This window comes from Rhodnius prolixus, unplaced genomic scaffold (genome assembly GCF_049639745.1).
Source record: "Rhodnius prolixus isolate KJV_2025 unplaced genomic scaffold, Rpr scaffold_15, whole genome shotgun sequence".
Classification (NCBI taxonomy): domain Eukaryota; kingdom Metazoa; phylum Arthropoda; class Insecta; order Hemiptera; family Reduviidae; genus Rhodnius; species Rhodnius prolixus.
Genome location: NW_027411605.1, coordinates 2,993,130 through 3,016,066, shown reverse-complemented (window position 1 = coordinate 3,016,066; position 22,937 = coordinate 2,993,130). Strand labels below are relative to the sequence as shown.

The following is a 22,937-nucleotide window of genomic DNA, read 5'->3' as shown; positions in this document are numbered from 1 at the left end:
ATTTTGGTTTATTAAATATATAATTCTTTGTCACGTAATAATACTTTCGTTCTATAAATCTGTTTCGGAACATAAAAGATAATTTTGAAATGTTAGTAAATTATTCAACTTCAGAAGTAGGACTGTTAGAGTTAATTGTATTCGATGGAGTAGCGGTGCTCCATTAACAATTTTTAATTCCACTAACAGATCAAATTTATTACATTTTTGTTAAAGTTAAAAAAGGAAAAACAAAAAAAATAAAGCCTATTATGCATTTTTATTTATTGTATAGTTAGTTTACCTTTGCGAGGGAAAACTTATTTATTTATTTTAAGGGTTAGTAATCCTCTTAACTTGTTTGTTTTACTTTAAAGTAGTTCCCTTTGCATCTAATTAGGGTCTAATGGAAGGGAAGAGAAAGGACCAGTTACAGCTGAGTGGTTTTAAGGACACAGTAGTGACGCATTGCGTTCAGTATTGTCTTTTTTAAATATCCACTCTGTTTTAGGGGGCAGATCTTCATGGCATCTGTAGTATAGGGGGATGTAATATGGATGTTTTTGTCTGCTCTTTTTTGGGAGAAATAGTTATTTATTTAACAAGTGTGGAAAGTAGTACTTTTCCTCACACTCGGCAATTTGCACTTGCACTCGCCTCGCTTCGCTCCGCTCGTGCGTGCAAACCCTGCCTCGTGTGAGGAAAATACTTCACACTCTAGTTAAATACTATATTTTTTCTGCAACCATTAGGGTTATTAACTAAAAAAATAAAACTAAACAGGAATCACTAGAGTCCATTTTAAATTTCTATAAGGTAACACTGTAACCTTTTTAACTGTTATAATTAAAAATATCTAATTATTTATTAAAATATTATTTTTATTTCTATATTCCTTTCAATTTTTTATTTTATTTTTTAATATTCGTTTTTTAATTATTTAGTTACGTTAAATAAGCTTATTAGAGTTTTACAGAAAATATTTATGTTAATAACAAAACTTCTTATATCAAGGAAGCACAATAAAGTTTTTTCACTCACTAGTGAGGAAAGTGACACTAACGGGAATTTTTCCCCACTAGTGAGGTAAAGTTGGGCATTACACAGCTGATTTTAATTGAGTAATGAGAACATTCCTACATGGTTGCAGAAAATAGTTTGTTTTTTTTCATGGTGCAAGATCTGCCTGTACAAGGTTTAATATTAGGCAGGGAATAGTGAATTTTTAGGGTTATCACAGTTGCAGGTTGTTGTTTTGAAAGGTCTGCAGCCTCTGGTTACATGGTTTCTCTTCCTCTATCGCTCGCTCTTCTTCTGCACGCTCTCTCTTCTTGGTGGTCTACCAAAAGTCAGCTTGTTTCATATTGTATCAGGTGAAGGTAGGACAAACTTGGTTCTTGGCTTGTACTCACTGGAATTCCTTACCAGGAACCCTAGTAATGATTAAAAGGGTCTTGGATATCTGGGTCTCAGATGAGTTTATGTCTCTTCCATTAAACTTTTTACTGCTTTCAGTCTTAGTTTTGTTTGTTTTCCTTTTGTCGCAAGTTCTTGCAAAAATCTTCCGGGAACTTCTCTACCTTCTAGAAAACAATATGCCAGATTAATCCTTTTATATTTGGATTATCCAGGAAGTGACGTAGAACCATATCTCTCTGCTATGACTTCCGCAGTTGTATAGGAGTTCATAACTTCTTATTTTTTTCTCTTTTTTCAATTCCTCAGATCCATTTATGGTGTCATTGGTTCCTCAGGATAAGTCTACAGGTTTTTTTTACATAGCTTGAAACAGTTTTTTAAAACACTGAGTTCAAAAATGCTCTTTTTCTTGTAAAGCGTTGACTATTTTTTTGGTTTTGCCCTATTTTATAATTAAATCGTAACACAAAAATTAGGAATTTCAATTTTTGGTATCAGTTTGTGTAGATTGGTGGCTATAAGCCGAATCCAATGCGACCTTCAAAGTTATATTTTAGCTCTCTAAATGGTGGGGAACAATGGGCATTTTGGATTGCCTGCGTTCCTTCCCCTTATTGGTGGTACCTCCCTTCTAATACAATTTACAAATGGTAATGTTCTTGCTTAAAATGTAGTTCTATCGTTGACGTGCAACATGCATATCATGCATGCAACTTAATATGCAACTTTAAAACTTAACATATGGTTGATCCTGATGGTGTGCTTTAATAAGCTAGATACTTCTTGTGATGTCGATGAACCTAAATAGCTACACTTCCTTCTTTTGAAAATTGTTTTAACCAATCAAATAACAGATTGAGGGCGCCACGTTAGCCGAGCGGTTAGAGGCGAGACCAGTAAAGCTAATATGTATTGCGGTACCAGTCTATATTCCGTATGGTTAATATGAGGAATTTACAGTAAAGTATGTTAGGCGGTGATAGGCTAGACCCGCAAAGCTAAGATGTATTGCGGTACTAGTCTATATTCCCAATAGTTAATGTGAGAGAAATTTATAGTAAAGTATGTTAGGCGGTTATAGGCTAGACCCGCAAAGCTAAGATGTATTGCGGTACTAGTCTATATTCCCAATGGTTAGTAAAAGTAATTTACAGTAAAGTATGTTTCTAGTCGCCTCCGTCCACGACAACTAATTGGTAGTTCGACGTTAAGCCCCGCCTAAAATAACCGATGGTTTAAGCTCCATATTAAATTTTTCTTAATAAAAAAAAATAACTTAAAAGCACATTGTATTAATTAAAACAAATTAAGTTAATTTTTAATAGAAGTTATTTTTTTTTTATAACCACTAGTGACTTAAGCTTATAACTTGTCCCAATAAAGTTAACTTTAATATAATTTTAATACAAACTAAGTCCTTGAAAAGATAACTAACCTAATTTGATAATTAACTAATAAAGTACTTAAAACCTAGGCACTTTATCAAAGTTGTGACAACTTCATGCACTAGAAGATTAACTTCTACGAGTTTTCTCTGCAAAATTAACCATTTTTACTGTTTTATTGATTTTTTAATTGTTTTACTGTTTTAATTGTTTTAATTGTTGTCTTTTAAGTAAAAATTCCATCTTTTTTTTTTTTGGAGGTTAGTAAAAAAATAAAAAATAACGCCCACCTAACATTTTCTGCTCTTGAGGTTTCTTCAACTCAAAACTGGTTCTTCGAGTCTGGTTTTTTGTAGTTCTGTTCGTAAATGTAAATAAATAAAAGCATCCGAGTGCCAAAAGATATATCCGGTATGAACACCCATAGCCGACTTCCTGTTCCTTGTATTCTCGACAGTTCGATCTCATTGGAAGTACCCATAATTTGAATATCCGTGGGGGGGGGGGACCTGATAGGTTTATGTATTTGTAATCCACTATAAGTTTAAATAAATTCGTAGGAGCTGTTCTTTGCTAGTAAAATTTTAAAATACGAACAAATTTATTTGGATAGAGTGGGTATTTCCGGTCTGCCAATTTACATCAAGTTCAGAATTTTGAGTCTCAAATTTGATTCTTGGCAAAATTTATTGTACAGTGGTACAAGAAGCAGTATTGACACTTTAGAGCAGTGGTTCTCAACCTTTTTTTTTTTTATTCATTAATTAAATTAAAGAGGAGACTCGTGAACAGAGAATCGATTTATCTAGTTAAACAATAGTTTATTTTTTATCATGAACTATGATAATTTCCTGTTTAACTAACACTTTAAACTAATTTAGTTTTAAAAAGATGGCCCAGAATGTAGATTGGCAATTTGTACTATAATTGCAATTAGGTTAAGTTGCATTGTATGCAAAATGTGTTCTACACACTTTGTGGCGGAATGTGTAGTTAAAGGTTGTGTGAATGTGTGTGTATGGGATGGGGTAGAGAGAGGGTCTTCTTCTCTACTAATGTGAGGTTATGTTGATTTTATAGTTACTAGTTTGAATATCCACCGCAATCACCATCTCAGCGCTTCTTATCGCTTTAATTTGCTTATTTAGCCTATTGTGCAAAAAGCTTTTTAGTTTTCTACTTTATTAAAGCTATTTTTAATACTTATATTACATTAATTACTTTAGGGATACGAGGTTATTTTTTTTGTTGGGGGGGGGGGGGGTTTGCTTTACTGGCCGGAACAGGAAGGAAGTTCAATCGAGAGCGGTTTTGGGGTCCTCTGGGTACGAAAAGGAACAAAACAAAATTCAACGCATTGTCCATTTTTTGGACGATTTAATTGTGGGAGACGATTAAAGTCCAAAAATATCTACTCCAGATTTTTATATACCTTTGATGATGGTTGAAGTTATGAAATCAGGCAGAGATACAATAAAAACTACGACCGATAAAATCAAAGATGATTTATACCTCGTAATATATCTTTTATCTTAATAATTGCCAATTTCAATATCATCAATAATTGATTTATCACTAGGAAAATTGGCATCTTAAAAATGGAGACTGGACCAATTTTCAGATCTTTGTAGCATGTTTACGTCTGGTGTAGAAATGTAAGTTCCGTTTTACTGCTATATTTTATTCTCTCGGCTGGAGTATATGTACATATATCCTTCCTGTACCAGTAATTAACTACACACTCCTGTTCGTACACCCCCAGGTAAACAGATGAACATATCTAAAACCAGAATACTTCCCAGTTTGCAGGTTCCAACCTGTTTGCCCTATCCTCAAATACCTTTTCATCCCTTTCTCTCTCTCTCTCTCTCTCTCTTTCTCTCTCTCTCTCTGTACGCTTTCTCTTGAGAAAAATTTATATCCTTTACCAATTCCACTTTAACTTGGCTGTTGTTACCTTTCGCTAACTACATCCGGGCTGTGTTTATCTGACGGAAATCTATATTGATGGCCATGCTCTTTCATTTACAACCAACCGCTCCTAGGTAACGCCTTTTTTTTTTTTTTTGTGAGAGGCTAGTTTGGGAGTTAGATTCAGTTAAGGATTGTTTGAAAGTTTTCCAGTCCTTTTTCCTGGATTATTTTTCTCTTGTTTTAAAGAAGGGAGTTAAAATCCGGAAGTGTAATTTACTACATACTTTGTCCTTTATCAGCTCATTTAATCCTCCAGGAATAAGGGCTATGGCAATTAAGGGCTATTTTAAGTTTAAAGAAAATCATTTGAGTTATGACGGAGAAAATTAAAAAAAAATAAAGGTGGAAAATCCCCTCCATTGGAAAATTACTTCCGGTTAGTGACCTTGACTATTACGTAAGCTACTTTCAGCTCCCAAGATGATACTTAAAATCATGATCACAATGTATCCGCTTACCTGTAGGAAAATAAGTAATAGAAGGCTGGATAATTTGGCTATCCCAAAAATATAACCTGAATCAATTTTGGTTTTACTTCATTTATTTTCACAACTGCAATAAGTGAAGCTGATAGAACATGAGATCTCTTTCTCTAAGGCTGAACAGTCCTTAAAAGGACCAAGGCCTCCATCACACTATCCTCTGCCATTCCTCTCTCGCCCTTGGGCTCTCGTCCTCCACCTTCTTACACACCCATTGCCCGCAGATCCTCCTCCACCTGGTCAATCCATCTATTTGGTGGGCTGCCCTTGGGCGATAGAACGTGATACATAGAATAAATACTTGAATAGCATGAGGGGAGAATTCATCCCATTGGTGGAACTACCAAAGTGGTACAGTTCCACTGTTGTACACTACCACTTACTTCATAGAGTAAGATCGTGTGGCCACCGGCGCTTCAGCAGTCTTGGATTAATTCCAGGCAATGAAGTAAGTTGGGATACTAGTGGATTAGGATGTGTGGTGATTGATGTGTAGAATTTAATGTAACGTGAGCTTACAGCTTCTGAAACATAGGGGAACAAGGAAATCTCGGTGCAAGGTAGAGTTTGATTCAAAGTAAGGAGCATCAGGAGTGTTTTTGACTGGAAGGATTGATTCTTATATCTGAACCCCAAAGTTCCATTCCATAAATCCAGGCAGGTTTCAGTATCATAGTGTAGATAAGTCGTTTATTCTGTAGTGAAAGCTTAGATCGTTTTTCTGTCATTAATTATATTTAATTCAACATCCAAATACCATTCTTTCTATTTTTGCTGACGATACTGCAATCTTATCTCCTCATTCCGATCCTCTGATCGCTACACGAACTCTACAGACACACATCAGCCACTTACAGGACTGGCTTTTCAAATGGCGAATCAAAACTAACGTTACGAAATCAAAGTTTATAGTATTTACTCTAAGACGGAAAATCCTACCTCCTGTCATCTTGAACCAAACTCCTACACCAACTGTTGACAAAGTACGCTACCTTGGACTGTACCTAGACAAACGGTTGACATGGAATCAACCGATACTAGACTCGAAAAGACAAGAAACTAACCAACGCTACAAAACTTCTCACCAGACTACTTGACAAACGTTCGAAACTTAACCTAAATAACAAAACACTCTTATATCTACTGTTATTGCGACCTATTTGGTCATACGGCATAGAAGTGTGGGGATCGACTAAACAGAAATTACAGTCAAAAATACTTCGAAAACTTCTTTTAACGCTCCGTTCTATGTATCTAACCTCACACTATCCATAATGACCTCAAAATCCCTTTCATTACAGATCTTGCTAACACTCGTTTTCTCAAATTTCATTCCACTCTACAGCAGCTCATTTTAACCCTCTCATAGATTAAAGAGAAGATGGCCTCGTGATCTACTCCTTATCGTGAGAGCAAAGCACGTTACTGGAGTGACACCACTGGGTGCCTTCTCCAATCATGATTTCCTGTTATTTCTTTTTTCTTTCACCATATTTGCTTGCTGCAACAACTGTTGCAGTGGTAAATTACAAAAAAAGATAAAAAAAAAGAAGAAGTTATATTTAATAAAATAGTTTCGTCGTGAAAATTAAATGCAATTTGAGGGAAATTTCTCCATTTCCCTTCTTTTCTTCCTTTTTCTCCAGTTAAGAAATTAACATTGGAGTATAATTTCTGTATCTGGAACAGGATATTGGGTATTATTAAATTTTCTTGTTTTTTTGGTCTTGTTCCGTGCCTTGAGCATATCCATGGGTGTTCCGGAAATAGAGAGAGAGAGAGAGAGAGGAGATTGTGTAGTGTGCGCGTATGTAGGAGTAGAATGCGTACGCTTAAGAATTTTCTCGACAGATAAATATGGATCCTAAAATTTCCCCCTCTCTTTTGCCCGTAGTTTCTTGCTTCTTTAATAAAATCTCTTATAATGTAATTTCATTTTATTCTTATTAAATTTACCATTTCTTTTGCTTTATAAAATATCTTTTTTATTTTTTGAATTATTCCCTTTTTTTTTTTTTTTTTTTTTTAAAATGAAATTCTTGTCCCCAATTGAAAGCCGATAAGACTATATTACAGTAAGGCGCGACAGTAGTCGAGCGGTTAGAGGCGAGACCTGCGAAGCTAATATGTATTGTGGTAGTGGGTTCGATTCCCGGTCTTTAGGCCTTGGATTTTATTTAATGGTTAAGAAAAAGAAATTTACAGTTTGCTAGTCGCCCCCGTCCACGACACCTAATTCATCGTTGGACGTTAAGTCCCGCCTGGAAAAATAGGCGATTACTTTACTTAATTTAGTAGATTACAGTATTACATAGTAGAAGTTACTTTTAAGATGGAGAAGGAACTATTGGCTGATCTTAACCTTGTAGGTGATACGTTCGCCTAGTTTAGGGTTGTCCGTCTTGTACGGAGACGGTGTTTTGGTGGTCAAAGACAAATGTTTGGTTAGGTTATGGAATCAAAACACTTCAACAAAGTGATTTGATTGGCCCACAAAATGCTGATTTTCTTAGAGCATGACATGTACCTCATCACAGTTACTGAAAATGTAAAGAGAGAACATTATTGGGCAGTGCCGGCAGTAGACTGTTGATAGCTCAGTGTTGGTAGGCTATAAGTGTTTCTCCTGTAAATGAACACATAGTCAAGTGAGCTCTTGAACAAACTGAATTATAAAAACGGAAACACTAATCCTCTTTATCCTGTGACGTCACCTACCAACCGCCAGCCCCATTCCACTTTTTGAGCTAACTTTATCGAATTGTAAATTTTATTGATTAATCCACTGGCTCCTCCTGTATTATACACCACGATCTGGATAAAACGTTATATCCTACATACAGAGGTGTAACAATAACCCAATTGTGCACATACATAGTAACATCATCTATGCCAATTCCGCTGAATTAAATTTTAATCTCTCACTCAAGCTATAAAACGATATTGCAATATTGCTTCTGTTCTCTGCTTGGAATTTTTAAATTTAATTTTCAGTGGAAGTACTCTTACATTCAGTGAGTGCGATAGAAGAAGTTTTCAGACGAAAAAAATTGCACCAATAGAAATTATTAAAATAAACAGTCTTAAAAAGGGTATTGTAAAAATTGGTGGAGTTTACTGTTAAGCTACAACATCATATCTGTTGTAACGAGGCGCCACGGTAGCCGAGCGGTTAGAGGCCAGCCAGATCTATGAAGCTAATATGTATTGTGGTACTTGGTTCGATTCCCGGTCTTAGGCCTTGGATTTTATTTAATGGTTAATAAAAGAAATTTACAGTAAAGTATGTTTACTAGTCGCCTCCGTCCACGACACCTAATTGTTAGTTGGATGTAAAGCCTGCCTCAAAAATTGGGCATTACTTTACATTTGCCGTAACGTTGGTATGAAGAAACAAAATTTTTGATTTAATTTAATGATTGCACCTCAAATATTCCCCAAATCAAACAGTCTTAAACTTTCACAGTTTACCTTCCATTAACCAGAACAGTTGACCAAAACAGGTACTCTGGTTTAGTGCTAGTTGTTTTGGGTTTAGGTTTATAGGTTCTGCATCAATTGTTGGCCAAGGTTTAAGGTCTAGATCAGAGGGGGCCACTTATCCGGCCTCCGCCACACTTCCGGAAGGGTACCTCTTTCATTGGTGGCGTCGCTCACATACAGTACTACTTCCGATGATACGTTAGCACGCGTCATGGCTCCGGTGTGAAATAATAGTAGAAGTAGGAAGAAAGTAATAGCGCTATAACTAAACCGGACATAGACAACCTCATTAGCCAAAAAGCAGGCCCATAGTTCCCACAGAAATGCTGGGCAGTTTGTTGATTTAAATTTACTTGTTCTTTATTTGAAATATTCTATTTGTTCCCGTTTTGTTATTTTACTTTAAAATGAGATATGTGCAGTATGCATAGGGATTAGTTCATAGTTGCTTTTTAATAGCCCGGCCCTTCAACGGTCTGGGGGACAGTCAACTTACCCCCTGTGTAAAAAAGTTTGGGGACTCCTGGTCTAGATATTGTACACGGTATCTGCTGCAAGAAAAGGTAGACTAAAGGAATTATTTTTCTAATAAGAACAAAAAAGATAATTTTAAGATTTTCCTTCCATATTTAGATATCAACTTTGACTAAACGAAGTCCCAGGAAAACTTGGAAAACAACATTAAGTAAGTTCACTTACGTAAACTGGAGGCTTTTATAAGGTGCCTTCGAGTCAGTGGTTGGTACAGATTTCCGTTTTGGCTGTATTAAATTTCCAAGCTTTTTTTTTTTTACCGTTTCCGCTTAAAGCTTCCACATTGGCAATAAAATTGGTAGCCCAAAAGCTCTGGGCAATAATAATCTCAGAATTTCCTGAGCTGGCAAAAGTTCTGGGTGTGGGAAGCCCACTGTGACCCTCGTTTATGCTGAATAGGAACCCCCCCCCAGTTTTGCCAATAAAACTGCTAAAAATCTAAAATCTGAATTATTGCGCAGTACTTCTTTTTATGTAAATGGTAATTTACATATTACTATTTAATGGCTTTTCATTTTAGCCGGAAAATAAGAGAGAAAAAAAGGAAAAACAAATATACATAAAAACCTTATTCTTCTACGTGCAGCAGCTGCTGGGAAAGCAGGCGAAAAAGAGGAAAAACTGTATGAATGATAATAAAAAAAAACAAACTATAGAATATTATTACTATAAATAAAGGGATGCTGGGAGTTCAAGTTTGACTGTGCGCGTGGGTAAGTGACGTATATCCGGTTTTGAGGAATAAAGTGAATTCAAAAATGAAATGAAGAGAGAAGGATTAGAGGATTACAGTGGGGGGATAGGTAAAGAGATAGGTTAAAAGAGTTAAAAAGGAAATAAATGTGTATAAGTGAAGAGGGGATAATAGACAGAGAAGGCAAGAAGAAGTTGGGGCGGCTCTGACCTAAATATGATGCTCTAGATGGAGGTGAAGTTTTTGGGGGATGAGATGGGAATATCAACTACACACAGAGACTGAGTGAGGGGGGGGGGAGTTTTTAGTAGTCTGGGAGACCCGCTCTGCTGCTCCACTTACCGCTGTTATACTCCCTACTTGCAGCTCCAGGATCTCTCTCTGGTAGCTGCTGGTCTGACCTCAATGTTTCTAGTGGGGGGGGGGGACAGCTGCAACAGAGTAGAAGAACGAGAGAGGTGGATGAGAGAGAGTTCGTAACAGTTTTATAGAGCGAATGTCTCTACGTAGTGCAAACGGGGCGGAAGATCCCTTGGGGCTGTGCTAGCTCTGCAGCAAACGGGTCCCGGTTTTTCGTCCAAAGTTGGGGTGGTGGGGGTGGTTAGAGCACAGCAGTAAGATGTTGCAGATTTTTTTCTTTCTGCGATAAGATGAGGTTTTTTCTTTTTTTTTTTTCTTGAATTGAATGTACCTCAAAAATCTTGATGTACCGGATCTGACGCTGAATGGGACAACAACGCCTTTTTGGTCATCTAACTTACGGCACCCATCACACGAACTTAGCGACGTCAATTCTAGCTCACTACTCTGTAAAGTGAAACTTTAGCTATAATGGTTTTGATCTTACTTCCGGTCAAGATGTTCCTTCAATCTCAGAATTACTCCTCATTTTACTTCCTAATTAAAAGGATAAATCATTATTTATGGTGAAATACTCAAATTCCCAAAATTTGACTTCTTCTTGCAGCAGTAATTAAATTAAAGATCAAGATAAAGGTTCTGGGAAAGTTGCAGTATAATTGCAGTTCCAGTTGCCATTATCTAAATGCATTTTTTTTTTTTGAAAAAAGGTATTTCAAAAATAGAAAAAAAATAAGAAGCTAGCAATGTGTAACGAGACTATCCAGGTATCGACTGCCCATATCGATAGTAAAGAAAGCAAAGAGAATTCAAAATGACCTTCCCCACCACTTCCACATCACCGGCGCAAAGTTTAACTTCACTTTATCTCTATGGTAACTAATATAACCAAAGCAGAATAATATATACGAGGGGGTACCCAAAAATAACCGGAATTGCGTTGCCGCGCATGGAGCTTATGCAGTACGCATTTCTGCCGCTAGACGTGTATAGCGCAATTCCTTGCCAGTTCAGTCCTGCCTGTGTTGTCTGCCTGGCTTGTTCTGTTCATCTGCAGTGATTGTTTTTACCAGCGCTGTTTTGTTCTTTTTTCGTTTTTTATGATGGCAAGTTTAAGTGAACAACGTGCAGCTCTGAAATTTTGTTTTCTACTCGGCAAAAATGCTGCTGAAAGTGTTTTAATGTTGAAAACAGCTTACAAAGATGACGCTATGGGAAAAACTCAAGTATACGAGTGGTTTACTCGGTTTAAAAATGGCGACATGTCGATTGATGACAAACCTCGTTCTGGACGTCCATCAACTGCCCGAATCGACGAAAATGTTGAAAAAATTCGAGAGCTGGTGTTCACAGACCGTCGACAGACAATTGATCAACTGTCAGAGAGTAGTGGGTTATCTTAGAGCTCGGTTCAGCGAATTTTAACGCAAACAGGAGACTGGTTCTTCCACCACGACAATGCACCTGCACAGCCATCTCTGTTACACAGTTTTTGGCTAAAAATGGCATGGTTCCGCTGCCCCACGCACCTTACTCGCCTGACCTGGCTCCGTGCGACTTTTTCTTATTTCCACGCATGAAAAAGGGCATGAAAGGTCACCGATTCGACAACATTGAAGAGGTCAAGAAAAAAACGAAGAAGGAGCTGTCAGCCATTTCTAAAGATGACTACAAAAAATGTTTCGAACAGTGGAAGCACCGGTGGGACAAATGTATTAGTTGTAATGGAGAGTATTTTGAAGGGGATAAGGTTGTTCTGTAAAAAATTTGTAAATAAATAGCTTTTAAAAAATAATTCCGGTTTTTTTTGGGTACCCCCTCGTACTTGTACAGGTAAAAGCACTATCTTTACCTTAGATAGTAGTTTCAAGTGAAAAGCTAGAGATACCAAGTTATGTTTTTTAAAAGTTAAATTCCAAGTCGTTCATGTCAGACATGTCAATGTGTGCTTGTTGGCCTAGCCTATCAGCACACTATTATCGACCATCTGTTTTGCTTGTTGCATTTATTTCTGTGCAGTGGTAAAAATCTAAATAAAGGTAAAAAAAAAAAAAAAAAAAAAAAAAAAAAAAAAAAAAAAAAAATTCCAAGTTATAATTCTGGGAGCTTTTAAGTTTTAGTCAAAGTTTGGTGCAAACAAAGCCGGATTTCCTAATTAACACTTTACCACTTATACGAGGTGTGGCTATTAGATAACGAGACTGATGCTGTAAAACATTTTATTTTAAATTTATACATATTTAGTTATTATCACCTTCAATATACACCCCTCCCCTATCCCTACAACGCTCCACAGCGAATTAACCATTGTTCGAAACAGTGTTCAGAAGTCTTATTTCAGTGAGCTCCTGCACGACACGTGCCGCTTTTTCTTTCACAGCTTCAACTGGACTGAAATCGTGTTCCTTTTAATGCAGATTTGACTTTGGGGAACTGATCTAAAGTCACATGGGGCCAGGTCAGGCGAATAAGGCGGGTGGCCTAAAACTGGGATGTTGTACTTGGCTAGAAACGTCGTCTTGACAGACAATGCAGTGTGAGCCGGCGCGTTGTCTTGATGGAGAACCCCGTGACTTGTTCTTCCACAAATCGGGTCGTTTTTTTGCTTACTCTTTCACGGAGTTGAGCAAGCACCTCACGGTAGTAATGTTGATTAATTATAATCAATATTTTCATCCGTTTTGGACGTGGAAGGGCGGTCATCATCTCCGACGTTCTTCTCGGCCATCTTGGAAACCCTTGATCCACTCAAAAACTTGCGCACGTGATTAATAATTCATCGCCATAAACTTCTCTTAATAAAAGATCAGTTTCAGTAGCGGTTTTACCCAGTTTTGATGTGAAATTTCACGACAATTCGTTGCTCTACTACATGTGTAGTATCCATGTTTTCGGCAAAACGAAACTAACACCTCTTACACAAACGACTGTTCCGGTCAGACAGATTTCTCTACAAACACGTGAGACGCTGCAATCGAAAGAGAGAAGGCTTTAAGCTGCACAGCTGTCGGTCGTTAGGATTTGGCGCATGCATAGTTCTTCTGAAGCAGCATCAGTCTCATTATTTAATAGCCTCACACCACGTCTATTACTCGGTGACGGGAGTTCCCAACCAAGCTTGTAACTAGTTCTTTGTTTCGAAGCCCATCCACCGTGAGGCTTCAACTATGTTTTCTGAACTGGTTCATCCAAAAAGAAAGAAAATAGGCTGCATTTCCATGAAAATTAAAAGAAACTGTAGATTTAAAAAAAAAAAAGCACGTACGTATTGTTTCTGCTTAACCGCTTCCGGTAAAATGTCGACACTAGCTCGTCATCGGTGTTTCATGCCATACAGCACAGTGACGAGCTACACTAATCACGCGACTAAAGTTACTGTTGAATACGATGATTAATTTAGTTTAAATGTCTAGGGTACTTAATTTGGAAACACTTTTGTTACTTGTGGAAATATCTCAGATCAGTAAAGTAAAGTAATCGCCATTTTTTCAGGCGGGGCTTAACGTCCAACTATCTAATTAGGTGTCGTGGACGGAGGCGACCAGCAAACGTACTTTACTGTAAATTTCTCATATTAACTATTAAATAAAATCCAAGACCTAAGTCCGGTAATCGAACCCAGTACCACAATACATATTAGCTTTACAGGTCTCGCCTCTAACCGCTCGGCTACCGTGACGCCTTATAACAGATCAGTATCACACTTTGTTTATCGTTGAAATTTCTTGGGTACAAGTCACGTCCAAATTGTTGTTAGTCTCTAAGATTTCATTCTTGTAAATATTTAGTGTGAACATCGACCAATATATTATATTGCAAAAGGAAAATCATGTTGTACAATAAACACCATAATGGATAAGAGTAGTGCAGACTATGAAGATCAAGGAGATTGGAGCGATTATGAAGGATCAGAAGAAATGAGTATACATTTACCTGATACTGATCGTGAAAGCAATGAAAGCGAAATATTATCAAGAAAGCGAAAACGTGCTAGTAACGATAAATTTACTAATTTTTACACTCCCAAAAGTAGTATATCTATTGACGAGTCTTTGATGAAATATAAAGTTTGATTGAGTTTTGTGCAGTTTATTGCAGCATCCAAGAGAGAAAGATTTGGAATAAAATATTAACTGTGTGAATTAATAATTAATTTGGTTATTTCATTCAAAGATTTTCATTATTAAATCGTACTGGAAGGGGTTAAAAAAGAGGCGAACTAGATGATTTTTAAATATCAGTAAGTAAATTGGGGGGAGGGCCGGAAGTTTAATGTTTGAACAAAGGAGGGTATTAAAATAAACAATTGATAATAATAATTGAAATTGATAATATGGTCATGATTATTATGAATGATTATTATTATTCATATAAGGCGCGACAACATCTGTGGTTATTTGCGCCCGAAGCGTTTTCTAATGTATTGCCGATCTCTGGACTTTGAAAAGCACAGAGAAAGAGAGAAATGTTGCAGCTGGATTCGAAGCCGGTCTCTCTAAGTTTGAATGCAGAATACGCTAACTACTGAACTAAATTCTTTTTCTGAGAGTTTTTATTGTTTTCTTAAAAACTATTTATAAATTATTTTTATTTTCAAATTGTTTCTAGTATTATAGGTGGGATTAAAAAAAAAAAAAGAAATATTATATGCATAATAAATAGAACAAAGTTGATAAGATCTATATGGTGGTGAGAGGAATGCATAAAATGATCATGGAGAACAGACGTAGCCCTTCAGACTGTAGATAAAGGATACTGTAGGCTTAGAGAGGCCTAGTTCCCCCACATAAACCGGGAATAGCATGCATGAACATAACTAGATGGGAAGGGCCATGGGGCCGTACAGTTATACAGGGAAGACTCTTCTACTGCTAAGGATGGTAAGCGAGAACTCAGCGATACTACCCCACAGTTCCTGCTATTCCCCTAGCAGAGATTGAGAGAGAGAGATCCTGCAGGATTTCACAAGGTAATAGGAAATATTAATCCCCAGGGCCACTTATATCTGCATTAAACTAGCCGTAAAAGAGCAGCAAAAGCCCCTCCCCCTCCCTACTCCTTGCCATTTCCGTTCTGCTGTAGAATGCATCTCGTTGCTGATTGTTGCACGCGCTATATCCTCTTTTATCGTTGCATAGAAATATACTCGCGCCGTATCCACAATGCAAAAAAACTCTTACTACGACTAGTCAGGTTTTGTTTATTTTTATTCACTATTTTCTCTTTCTCTTTCTCTTACATCACAGTTTCACATTGTTCGTGGTAGTTAGGCTGGGATTTGTAGGGAGTTGTTTGTAGTACTCATTGTTCAACAGATCTCCCCGTTATCTGATCTTCTGTTTACATCTTTTATATATATGCTTGTATTATCTGCAATAAATTGCACTCCTGCTGCGTCTATACTTGAATGCAGTACTTCTAGATTCTAATCCTATAAATTGGGATTATGACTTGCATGCATATCCGTTGCTTAAGCCGAAACTAAGTTTCTCTGTCCTGCACCTTCGTTCTCCAATCAGATATTGCAGCACTTCCTTCGTCATAGTTCCATCTGCTTTTCGTTCCAACAGGCTTATACTGCATGACCTTCTTTAGCGGTGGTAGTGACCTGTATCCTAATTAAATGGCCATCCCGTCTTAATCCTTTTATTTTGATCCCATTAAATAACTTGTATGAGTTCCCTGTTATGTCGGATTCTCCGCGTGTCTCCTTCCTAATATTTGGGATTATTACTTATCCCACAAACTTTCAAGTACTACAGAGTTAATGTCTGACAGTAAAGTAAAGTAAAGTAATCGCCTATTTTTCCAGGCGCGGCTTACCGTCCAACTACCGAATTAGGTATCGTGGACGGAGGCGACTAGCAAATATACTTTACTGTAAATTTCTCAGATTAACCATTGGGAATATAGACTAGTACCGCAATACACCTTAGCTTTGCGGGTCTAGCCTATAAAATCGTACTTAATTGTAAAATTTATTAACTAATTATTTCATTCGTCTAGGAATAATTATTGGTATTGATTTAATTTTAAGTAACAAGTTTCTGTACCACCCGTACTCCATCTGCAGCTGAGTGTTTACAGTTGTTTGACTGGAGTATCAATTCGAATATGTAAACGATGAAAAGCAAGTAGCTTTTCCAAGATATTTATGTTTGAGAAAGTTTGTGAGCGATTGATTACATTTCCACAGTGAAACTATGTTAATTTTGAATTTCTATTGATGAATTCGTATTTTCTCTAAATATGTAAAACGGTGAGAAAATATCTCGTGAGCAGAATTTAATTAGATTCAGGATGAACTAGGGGATCACCTTGGTAACTACAGTAAATATTAAAGGAATTATAGTTTATAAACCTTCTTGCTGCTTCCTTCCAAATTTTATCCCTTCAAAAGAGTGCAAGTTGTTAGCAAAAAAGGGACAAGGGTCTAGGGTTTTGTGGTTAGGTTTCTATTTTGCCTACGACAGTATATTCATTAAAAACTCGAACTCATGGACTGCAAGGTCGCTGTAATCAACTTAATCGATACTCTTACCTGAACTTCACTTGCACAAAAACTCAAATTTATTTTCAGTTTGGGAATATATGGGATCCCAGGTTTTGGTCGATTTAACGGTTTTACTAAAAACTTGCACACAAATAAAAATCGATTGCAAATTCTCTCGAATCAATTAACGAAATATCACTAACAATAATACTTGCAGTATCAGTAGAATGTTGTTTATGAATTACAGTAGACTCCTGAAAATGGTAATTGAAATGATTAGCTCACATTTACCTTTTTTTCTTTTCCTGAAAAATTAATCGATTTAATACAATAATAGTATAATCTTAAACTGATATAAGCTTAATGTTAATGGTAGCTTAATTTTTATGTTATATTTTGATGTAAACATTCGTCGTTGATTCTAATGTTAAAGTAGATGTTAAGTTTTCGTATTGTATAGTTTGTAAAATTTTACAACTTAACCTAAATTTAATACAAACAAAAACTGCGACGGATAAAATCATCGATATTATCGATAACTGTTCGATAACTGTTCCTGAATTAATTTTACAATCTTTTGTAGAAAACAGCTTCCAACAAAAAAGATAACTTTTTCAATTTAGCAAGGACTGTTTTACACCAAAACATCATCATTCTAAAAAAGTAATCTTAAAATTTTTTTCCAGCCGGCACTGCCGACCTCCGGACATGTTTACTCGTTACAGACAACACTATTTATCACAGTGGCAGTGAACCGTAAGAAGCTCCTAGATAGAAGAAAATCTTAAGAGCCAGCAGAGCTTGGATTGGAACCGGGGTTATCCATATTGAAATCCAGTACGCTAACCACTGAGCTAATTCCCCTCCTTAATCCGCATCACTGCGGATCTAATTATACATTTTCAACAATATTTTTAATTATATTTCTTTCTTTTGTTTCAGGTAAGTCATTTTATTCGCAATTAAGGTGGTGGGCGGATAGGTGAGTTAACTAAGGTATTTGTTACCTAATTAGCTTAAGCTTTACAGGAAATCGAGTGCTATTTCACAATCATTATATTCATTTCATTACAGTCGAAATTTCCAGTGATGCATCATTTTGAAATTAAGAGAAAAAGTTGCACAAATAGCCTACTCGCATCGTACATAATGCCTACTTACATAATGCTGCGGTTTTTAGCGAATTTACAAATAGAGAATACGCTGGACAGTTCCTTATTATTTATTATTTTCTTAATAAATAAGCGCTTTATTTCAAATCTAATACGAATTAATAAAAAGTAAAGTAAAGTAATGCCTATTTTTTCAGACGGGCTTTACGTCCAACTACCAAATTAGGTGTCGTGGACTGAGGCGACTAGTAAACATACTTTACTGTAAATTTCTCATTTTAACCATTGGGAATATAGACTAGTACCGCAATACATCTTAGCTTTGCGGGTCTAGCCTATAACTGCCTAACATACTTTACTATAAATTCCTCATATTAACCATTGGGAATATAGACTAGTACCGCAATACATCTTAGCTTTGCGGGTCTAGCCTATAACTGCCTAACATACTTTACTATAAATTCCTCATTTTAACCATTGGGAATATAGACTAGTACCGCAATACATCTTAGCTTTGCGGGTCTAGCCTATAACTGCCTAACATACTTTACTGTAAATTTCTCATATTAACCAGTTGGAATATAGACTAGTACCGCAATACACCTTAGCTTTGCGGGTCTAGCCTATAACCGTCTAAAATACTTTACTATAGATTTCTCATATTAACCATTGGGAATATAGACTAGTACCGCAATACCTTTAGCTTTAAACCTGATCTTTAGAGAGATGGGAGCCACAATAGATCCAACGGGGTCGCAGTGGCGCAGGCGTAAGGGCTTCCTTATTAGAATCTTAATCTTAATTCTTAGGCAACGGAATCAGGATTCAAAATACAGTTATAAATGGGTTTCTTTATTCTCGGTGATTTCCTTTCCTAGTAATAATTTCTGAGCTAGGCCGCCTTTATCGTTCCTTTATTCCTATCCCCCCTTCCTTCGTCTTTTTTCTAAACTATGCATTTACGATTGTACATTGTTCCTGTGGGGGGCGTTTGATAAATATTCCCCACCTTTTTTTGGGGGGGAGGGATCAAAGAGTGGTTTTTGAGCACGTCCGTTGGCCCAAATTTATAAATCGATTATTTCTGCACGTACTGTGGTATTGTATTGATGCATGAATCTGAGCAGTTTCCTCTTTTGGGAGGAAATTAAAAAAAAAAACTATAAAATTAATTAAATCATGTAGAGATAGTTAAAAGGATAAATTGTATTTCTAAAACGGAACTCTCTCTCTCTCTCTCTCTCTCTCTCTCTCTCTCTCTCTCTCTCTCTCTCTCTCTCTCTCTGAACCAATAAAGAAGCATATAATTGATTGGCTGAAAGTTCTCGCATCCCATTCACTGGTTGGGCCCTAAACATGTAACCAGCTATTTAATTGGTCCAAAAATTAATCCCGAGCTCTTATTGGATCCGGGGACGTTAGGGGAAGGGAGCGGGATAATCTGCCGCTATACGGGGGGAACATTGTACTCTACACCTGATCTAACCTTACGTCATAGAAACGCACGAACACACATGCACATGACAATCTAGTTACCAGTGAGAGAATGAAAGAGAGAGAGATAGTGTGGAGAGGGGGTATCCAGCAAGCTTTCTGTCTTTATTGAGAGACCACTTGTGCCGCCTGCCGCCGCAGCATATCACAAGTCCTGCATCTTCCTCCATCTCTAGCTGGATGCGACCAAATTAATTGAGCCGTTTTAATTGAATTCTCCATACCTAGGAAACCCACTTTGATCCAGTTCATAACAAGTTGTGGTTAAGAGCGACATCCTACTGGAGACAGAGACAGAGAAGAGTTTCGTTACAATTTCCAGAGTAAGCCGATGGATGTGGTGTTTCCCATGTCACAAAGAGCTTAATATTGTAACCATGGTAAAACTGCCTTTGGTGGCCTTATTCTCTGTCTATTCCCATTCCCTGTATAGCTCTACGCATTATTTTATACAAAGAGGAATACTGGGAATCCGTCAAAAGTTTGGGAGATTGTTTTCATTGTAGTAATAGGGTAAAGTGCCCAAATTTCGTTCCCCCTTCAGTATATTGAATTTTATTGTCAAATAAAACATTTCAACAATAAATAATTTCGACAAAATTTCTTATTGTAGCACAATAAGCGCATTAGCGCTATAAGTAACAATGATACAATAGAGTAGTAAATGATAAGGTAACAAGTAGAGAAGTTACCCAGTGGTAACACTCCAAAACAGACTATTTAGTCACTCTCTTCACTTGGGAGGAGATCACGGGGCCACACTGTCTCTTAAGACGTCTTGTCCGGGTTATCAGGGAAGAGTTCTAGAGGCAGAGATTTTGAGCTAGAGGATTTATATGAGATTGCAGGCTGAAGTGGAGTTTTCTGTATCGTGTTTACAGCGACTTCGGTGATAAAAGAAATGTTAAGGTCCAGTGTGTATAGTCCAGGTTGGGAGACATAAAATGGAGCGTTTACAATAGTTCGAAGAATTTTAGATTGTAGCATTTGAATCCTTTGGAGATTGGAACGTTTGGTTGAACCCCACAGCTCTATTCCATACGCCCAGATGGGTTTCAAAATAGACGTATAAATCAGTCTTTTGTTGTCCAGAGTGAGTTTTGATCTGTCGTCTAAGAGTCTTTTGAGTAGTCGATAGCGTCTATTTAGTTCTGTTCTTTTAAGTCTAGTGTGGAGGTAAATATAAAATATAATTTAAATAAAATACACTTTTAATTGTTTAAAAAAAGTGATCTTAATTTCGTCCCCTCGGCCACAAGTAAGAAATAAAAAAAATAAAAAATTGGGTAATAAAGAATATTGTGTTTTTTTATAATACTATATATTGATACACAAATCTCAAATAAGATGAAAAGTCAAAACTCTGAACAAATTTTTGTCCCGGGGATGAAATTTAGACTACTTTTAAGGGGACGGAATTAGGAACAATTACATTTTTAAAGATGGCTACCACTATAGAAACATGAATGAACTGGCGTTTCGTTGAAGAATTTCAAAATAAAGACAATGTGTGACATGCCCTGAGCAACATCAATATTTTAACGAACCTTTAAAAGACTGTGAATACGTTTTAATTCGTATCCACACCAAAATTTATTTAAATGTATGCTCCAAGTAAAAGGCTAACTTGTGGTTAGAGAGAACATGCTGCTATCTATCCTGCATACACCATTTTCGCTCAAACGAACATTATAATGTTTCATATCCTACTTTACAAACAGATAAGCTTACTGCGGGAGGGGGGAGGAACTTAGTCTTTACTGTAGGTCCACGAGGAGTGGAGCAAGAGAAGATTGGGTGTAAGGGACTTCGTTAGATACTAAGTACTTTGCTTATGTTATTATAGTGCATAACATGCACACATAAATACAACTATTTTGCTAGTACTTATCAAAAACTTTATATATAGTACTTGTTATCTAACAAGAATTTACAAAATAACTTAAATTATTATTAAACTTTTAAGATTTATCAATAAAAAAGAAGGATTGACTGCGTGGAGCTTACCAAAGTGTAAGTTTTTTATTTGGGTGTGTGTGTGTGCTTTGGAATTTAATAATCAGGATAAAGTTTGTAAGCAGAGATGGGCACGTCTAGATGGTAAGCCGAGATGTGCTTTCTGAAAGGGCTTAATATTAAAGGTCGATTTATAAATAACACTGTTTATACTTCGCTCTTTATAAATTAATAATTGTTGCACATATAGAGCTTAAAACCAGAATCACTAGACGAACTAAATGTATAAATAATTATCGATTAAGGAAATTTTAAGTAGTATTTAAACCCAAGTTAATTTGATACCTCGCTGTCGATTTGTTATCCTGATTCCATTGTGCACATTTAGTAAACACTTCTACTATACACGCATAACATTCGTGTATTGCAGGTCTAGTATAACTTAATTGTTAGAAATTTATTTTAAAAAAATTATTATTTCCGACTTTAATAGACAACATCAAAACCGGATATTTACGGTTTTCAAAAATTGTAACATTAAAAACAACATTTTAGTAAGTGGTTACGTAATAGGCCAATACTGACTTCCTTTTTTTTCAAGAACCGATGAGAAAATCGGTAGCCAACGTATGATTTTGTTACAATATATTGACTCTCAGAAGTAATATTTCGTAGTGAAGAAAAATTTTGAAAGGGGGACTCTAAGCCCTTAGATTTCCATTTTCTTAAGGTGTTTCTTTTTTTGGTGGTGGTGGGGGAAATTCAAGATAAACAGACAAACAAACTTCTTGTCTGTATTCGCTTGGGGTTTTCATTTATACATTTTCTTTCTCTCTAGTTTTGTGACGAGATCTCTTCTTTATCATTGAATTCACACTAGGCCAAAGACTCTGCATGGAAGAGATGAACGGGCATACATACGTATGCTGCATTCTTTCTCTGCAAAGATTTTCTGTTTTTGTGTTTTGTTTTTTCGTTAGTCTTGAAGGTTTTTCTTCTTTTCTTTTTAATAACAACATGCACTTATGCTAAATTGGTTTTCTCACTAAAAATGTCTGGTTAAAAAATTCGAATTTTCACACTTCCGGTTTAACTATAAAAAAAAAAAGACGTTCAATGAGCTCTCAGAGAATTTCTGATCTAACGATTTAAAGAAAAAATGATATTTAAGACGCGTCTACATCTAAGGTTATTGGCGCCCGTAGCTTTTTTCAGTGTACTGCCGTTCTCCGGACAGTGTTCTCTCGTTACAGACAACACTACCCATCACCTGGACAGTGAGCTGTAAGAAGCTCCTAGGAAGAGAGAAAATCTAAGGGTCAGCAGCTGGATTCAAACTCGGGATCTCCGCGTGAAAATAACGCTAACCGCATAGCTAATCCCTTCCCTTCTATCGATTTGATTTAAACTTCAGAGTCTCGTGAAGTTTACATTTTTTGACGTTTAATTTTAATATAAAGTCCTTCTATAATTTTTTTATTTAATATTAAATATTGAATTTTGGAAAGCCACACCACGATGACCATCATTAGTCAGCCGATTTAGGATACCGATTAAGTGAATTCAAAGGAT

The 22,937-nt window shown here is 36.5% G+C and overlaps 1 protein-coding gene across 1 annotated transcript in view; it reads left to right on the top strand.

Moving 5' to 3' along the window:
* Positions 1–22,937, top strand: part of aPKC (protein kinase C iota type) — a 555,703-nt gene that overhangs the window by 37,804 nt on the left and 494,962 nt on the right. The gene's annotated exons all lie outside the window — the stretch shown is intronic.